The sequence below is a fragment of the Cystoisospora suis genome (genome assembly GCF_002600585.1).
Source record: "Cystoisospora suis strain Wien I chromosome Unknown contig_810, whole genome shotgun sequence".
Taxonomy (NCBI): Eukaryota; Apicomplexa; class Conoidasida; order Eucoccidiorida; family Sarcocystidae; genus Cystoisospora; species Cystoisospora suis.
In genome coordinates this window covers 112979-119160 of record NW_027153611.1, presented here as the reverse complement: position 1 = coordinate 119160, position 6182 = coordinate 112979, and the positions used below count along the sequence as shown (strand labels likewise).

Below are 6182 nucleotides of genomic sequence, written 5' to 3'. Positions count from 1 at the left end.
AATCGGAGTAGATGGGGGCCGACGCGCGAGCGCGAAGACGTTCCTCAACAAAAATACGCCAGGAGTATCCCCTGCGACAGGAGGAGACAATTTCCTGATTTGAAACGAAGAAGACACCTTTTCTTCCGCTCAAGGGCAACATCGCTGGGTGAGCTGGTTAGGGGGCTGGACGCGTAGTAGTGTCAGCCTGCCTGGTAGCGTTCCGGCACACATCACCACCCTGAGTAAAAAGGTAGCCATCCCCCCTGCTCTCAACACATGAAGCCTTCTCAGAGCATGCATACAAAGCCACAGCTGAAACTAAGAGAATCAAGAGATACAGTGAGAAACACTAGTAATAACAAAGGAAGTTCAGAAACTTGTCTTGCAGGCATGCAACATAAAGCAGCCACGGGAAAGGGAAAAGCTCCTCCTGATCGAGACACGGGAGGAGGGAGAGAAGGTTGCTGGACCCTAAGTGAACCCGAAAGCAGGTAGACGGGGCCGCAGGTGCTGTATCCCTTTTTAGAGTCAAACGCCACTCTCTCATCATATTCAATAAACCTTGTGGCGAAAGTAGTCCAGAACCAGGGACTCATCAGCTCTCTGGTCAGGAAAGAGCCACCTCCCCCTGGAGATCCTGCTTCTCACTGAAAGCAGACCACCCGACGAACCTCCTGAATGCACTTGTCTCGCCGCACACTTCGGAACATGCAGCAGAATCATCATCGCCTTTTCTTCGTCTGAGCACTTCATTTTCCTCAGCGCACACACGTCTACCATTGATTTTTCTTCTCGTGCTCCCCCGCAGGTTCTTGTTGATGGTTGAGGTCACCAGCCTGCTCTCGTCGTACATTTGTCCTGCGTTCGGCTCCTTTCGCTCCGTCCAAGACTTCTTCCACTCCACGACGTGCCTCGTCGACCCAGTGCCTTTTATTCACTTTTTCTCGGCTTTTCACTTGCTGGACAGCCATGTCCCCCTCGAGACAGATGCGCCAGAACCCCGAAATCGAGGAAAAGTCACTGAGAGAGCCGGCTCTGTTTCTCAGCTGAGGCTGTTTCCGGACCCGGGCTCCTTTCCTTTGAAGATAGTCTCCATGGCTGCACATCATTGCGGATGTTTTCTTCCTGGTTTCAGAAAGCTTTTCTTGGAAAGTCGTCAGGAGCTTTTGTTTCTTTAAGACCTTTGTCTTGGTTTCCGAGTTGCCTTCTAATATATTTTTAATCTTCTGTACCCTTCTACCAGCAACAAGCCAGCGGCGGATGGAGCCCGCAGCATACGGAGACCGCACTGCGCTCCTGTCTCTTTGTTTTCTTTCGCGAAAACAATTTGTAGTTACGTTCACTTCCTTCATTCGCGTCTGCTCCCCGAGACTTTGCGCTATTACGCCATCAGCTATCTCGTCGTCTCCGGGGGCCCTGACACCTACGGAACTTCGGCTCTGCTCGGGGGACCTCTCAACGTTGCCTGGGTATTCTTTCGAGCATCAAGTAGCCGCGTGCCCTTCGGAGCGACCACCATCCCCCGTGCAGTTCCGCCGCCGTACTCCTGAGAAGTGCCATATGTATATCCGCAGGAACTCCTCCCGATCGTACAGAGCGCCTTATGAGGACTAGCTTGCCAACAATAGAGTGCCGGAGCCTTCCGTAAAAGAATAAATTCTCTTTGGCGTCATCATCGTCTCACGGCAGTCCCCATGATCACTCCGCTTCTCCCATGCTCCTTAGTTCGAGACCCCTCTGAATGTGTTATCTCAAGACTATACCACACACAGCAGATAGACGCCCCCCCTTCGCACTTTATCTCACGTCGGCCATCTATCGCCTCGCCTTGTCGTGTGCTTCGCTAGCTCGAAGAATAGCAGCTCCGCGGCCACTTTCACCGTCCATTCCTGCACGTCTCTCGTTGCTTTAGACAGATACCACAGTTTGTGAGGCTTCCTATCTGAGGGGATGTCACGCTGAATGCAGGGACATAGTGGACTTCGTGTCGTTCTCTTTGGAGTGAGTAGAGTACACTTCAAACAGAGCTCTGCTTGCGTGGGAATCGACACTGGATAACCTGGAGGCATACTTTCCTTCTCCCTACCTATCTATCTATCTACGCGACCTCTGCTCTGACGTGAAGCCCATACTCAGCTGACTGGCTCAACCTGTTTTGAGCCTCCTGAGGGCCAGCGGGAGGGATGGACGGCTGGCTCTTTTTTCCAAGGTGGTCGACAGCTCCCTTCAGAGGACTTGCCATACCCTAGTCATTTTCCGCTCTCTCCTTGTTTCTCTAGGCTCTTCTTTCCTTCTCTTTTCCTCTTTTTAGTGCTCATCGTCCTTGGCATTCTCACGCTCTCCTCGTCTCTTTATCTGGTTTCCACCGAGGTGCTGCTCGTGGCTACTATGTCTCTCGGTGAAGTCTGTGTGAGAGGCTATCACTGGTCCACCTCCGCAAACATTCCTCTTTGTGATATATACGGATGGACCCCTTACACTCATCGATAGTACTCCTTGAAGAGGCGGACCTGGTGACGCACTTCACTCCGAGTCACTCCGCGCGAGTTTCTAGTGGCTCTCCAGCTCCTAACAAGGAGGAAAAACATGAGGGGAACAAGTCGAAGGAAGGAAACCGATATGACCTGTCTGTTGTACATATACTCGATTGTATGGCGGAGCTTCCTCGGTGGCCGCCCTCGGATTCTCGCTACAGCCTATCCATCCCCGATAGAAAGGCAGAAGAGTCTTCATATCGGCGGTCGTCTTCTTGTGATGATTGTCTTCTGTGTGGCAAGCGTCCTGTGACTGCCATACACTCAGCTGGCGATACAGTTTCTTCTGTTTCTTCTTCTTCCCCTCTCCCCGTCACCACAATTTTCTCTTCCCCTCCTGGACCCGACGATTCGAATCACGCTTCGTTAAGGTGTCTGACTGCGCGCCCGTGCACTGTCTTTCCTAACGTCCCTGGTAATCCTTCTCCTAGTTCTTCTTCTTCGAAATCTCATCGTCTTCCGAAGACTTTCGCTTCCTTCTCTGACGTACGGCTTACGGTATCAGCCCCTACTCTCCTCCAAGCATCTCGACAGGTTTGCCTCTTATTCCTTCAGCATATCTGGTGTCTCATTGCCTGGCTTTGCAGTCACTTCTCTCGGGGACTTCTTCGTATGGGTAGCTTCTTTGCTAATGCCCTTTCATCGTACTCCTTTTCGCTTCAATCGGCTTCTCAATCTCCCCTTTTCTACAAGCTCCTTCCCAACCTTCGCCCATCTGTCTTGTTTGGGCTCTTCAGTTTCTCACTGGGTGAAGGAAGGGAGAGGACAAGAAAGAAGCTTTTCCTTTCTGAAGGAATGACACCCAGTATGTCAGGTGTCCTCTCTTTCCGATGGCTCGTCATTCAGACCTTTCTCTTCGCCTCTACGTTTCTATTCGAATGGGATAAAGGCACATTCTCATCTCAAAGAAGTTCTACCGTCTTCTTCGTCTATGCTGCATCTAGCCAGGTTTCATCGTATTCTTCTTCTTCGTCCGCCCCAGACTCCGCTCGTACATTCACTTCCACAGTTTCTCCTTCTTTCTCTTCCTCTCTCTTTCCTTCTGTATCTCTCCTGAATGAAGAGCCGGTGCTTGTTTTCCGCGATCTCAAAGGACAGACATTTTCAGGCGTCACTCCCTTTACATCACAGGTGGAGCACCTCAGATCCAAGGAAGAATCTGTTCTTTCGTCCTCGGCCTCGCCAAACAACATATCGAAATCGCCTCTTCCTTCTTCTTTTTCTTCGTCGTCTTCTGTATCTCCACGCCCTTCCTCAGAAGAGAGTGACGAGGGGGTTCAGACTTTCTCTAACGAGGAGACAGTAACAAGTAATCGCGGAGTAGGCCACAGACAGGAGGAGCCTTGGAAAGATGTCTCTCGACAACCAAGTGACACCGAAGTTTCTCAGGCGGGTGAAAGAGGGGGGAAGGAGTTCGGAGAGACCGAAGCAAGTTTCCATGGAGAACAGAGAGAAGTGAAAAATGCTCATGACTTCTCTTCCTTTTCGTCTTCTTCTTTTCCGGCGAACGAAGATGTGACTGTATCAGCTGAGAAGGGTCAACCACATTTCTCACAGGAGACAAGTCGAGAGCCTAGCAGGACAACAGAGGAGGCAGAAAGAGCACAGGATCCGACAGCCCCAGCGGGAGAGCGTTTACGAGAGAAAGGAATGGGGATTGAAGAGACAGCTTCTGTTCACCCAGAGAGTTTCCGTTCTTGGTGGGCGCGTATATGGAATCGCCCTTTAGTTACGTCAACTGCGGCCCTTGCTTCTCAAGTCAACGAGAAAGAGGAGAATGAGGAACCGAGTGCTTTGACGAAAGGTACAGTAGAGCGAAAAGAACATGAGAAGTTATCTCACTTTGCAGCAGCAGAGCCCGGTACAAGGGGGGATGATGCAGTGAAGGCAAAAGTGAAGAAGAGACTTATGACATACCAGGACGAGGAGGGAACGACCCAAGTGAAGGGACCAAATTCGAATTTTTACACAGCGAACTTTGGTTTAGATCTTGAGAGGAAATCTTTGAGAAGTCCTGAGGACATACGACAACATGGAGTCAAGAAACAAGAGAGAAAACAGGGAGACTCGGGAGGAGTTCGAATCCGGCGGAAAGACGAACGACGAGATGGAGGAGAGAAAGAGAAAGATCGTTTTGTCCCACCCTCTTCTCGTCCAGCTGATCAAGAGACATTCGGTGCTCCTCCTTCACAGCTTCATCGTGAGCATCACCATGATCCATCGCAGACCTCGCTGCTACTTGGCAATGACGCAAGAGTCTTGGCGGCAGACCTCAGCCTCTCCTCTCCACCGTCCATGCTGTGAGTTTCCACAGAGGCTGTCCTCTCTTTCTTTTCTTCTTGTTGTGTTGCTTGGGGAAGTCGGAGTGAGGAGCCAGCCGTCATAACTGATAGATGACTTTATAGGGAGTAAAGACCGTACGATCCTGCGTAAGACCTCTTCGGTTGTAGTAATAGGGGAACAAATTAATAGTGTGACTTCCAGGAAAGAAGTGAGATGGGGGGCAAAGGAAGGGAGCCACTTCCATAGTGAACACACATGCACTCTTGTTTTCTTCCCGGGACTCCTTGCTTCCCCTTCCCAAAGTGTCCGTCTATACACCTTTAGAGTCCGTCGTGTTGCTCAGCGTGCCGCCTTACGTTAGTTCAGTTTTCAGCTGAGATGGGAGATCTCCCTGACGAACTAACTGCTCACACAGGTGTTGTCTATGGGGAGCCGTTTACGCAGCGCCTCGTGGGCGCATAATTCAGGGATGTTTGTATCTGCATTTATACTCTCTGTATTCAAATCTATATCTATACATATCTGTTTCTTCTTAGAACATTGGTAGGTATCTCCGCAGCGCTCTGTGCCGTAGTGTGTTGCTCCTGACTGAGAATGACTACATGGAAGGTTGTAGACTCGATGAGCTGACGACTTAGGGGCCTTGGCACAAGGACATTCAACGCAGGCAATCGAAGTTCCATGCGTATGGCAGGCATCGAGCTAGCAGTAGATGCTACCCTTTCTCTCTTCAAGGAGGTACTGAAGGGAGACGTTTCTCTCAGAAAGGAAAAAAAAGGCAAACGAATGGTAACGTGTTTTTTGAGCTGTCTGTCCCCTCCGCTTCCCCCTGTGCCCAGGCATGCACGACAGTCTCTTCTGTATAGACAGTATGCATCTTGCTCGATCAGTCGGCTAAGCAGCAGTGTATACGGACATCAGCGTCCTTGTAAACCCCCCCCCCNNCCATCGTGTAAGCTTTCTTCGCTTTTCCATGTTTGGACTTGTTTGTGAACTGTCAGGATATCTACCCGACTGTATGCAGCAGGGAGTATCTTCCTATGTGCCTTAGCGGGAGCCGTTCCACCGCTTCTTTTTCTCCGTCAACAACGGCAAGAACAGACAGGGGGGAGAAGACCTCTGCCTTCGATAGGTGAGAGAGACCTTAGTACTAACAGTTCTCATCGGAGTGGAGAAGGGATTACACCGGCGACGGCCAAGTATATTAGGCTAACGATGTCCTTTACAGGTGGAGTCTTGCTATCCGTTGGCTTACTTCATCTTCTCCCCTCAGCAGAACGACAGATAGCAAGTGTGTTTGCCTCTCAACCTCGTCTTCATCTCCTAGGAGCGAGACCTGCGAACTTAGTTCCATTCCCATCGAATGAGAATAAGATCAGAGGG

General features: G+C 50.6%; 1 protein-coding gene across 1 annotated transcript in view; it reads left to right on the top strand.

Moving 5' to 3' along the window:
* The first annotated feature begins 342 nt into the window (after positions 1-342).
* The window catches only part of CSUI_001949 (metal cation zip family protein), a 10337-nt gene continuing 4497 nt past the window's right edge, over positions 343-6182 (top strand). The window contains exons 1-2 of the mRNA XM_068062152.1: positions 343-4816; positions 5801-6182. The exon at positions 5801-6182 is cut by the window's right edge and continues 2772 nt beyond it. The gene's annotated coding sequence lies outside the window, so the exon portion shown is untranslated. The remainder of the gene's footprint in view (positions 4817-5800) is intronic.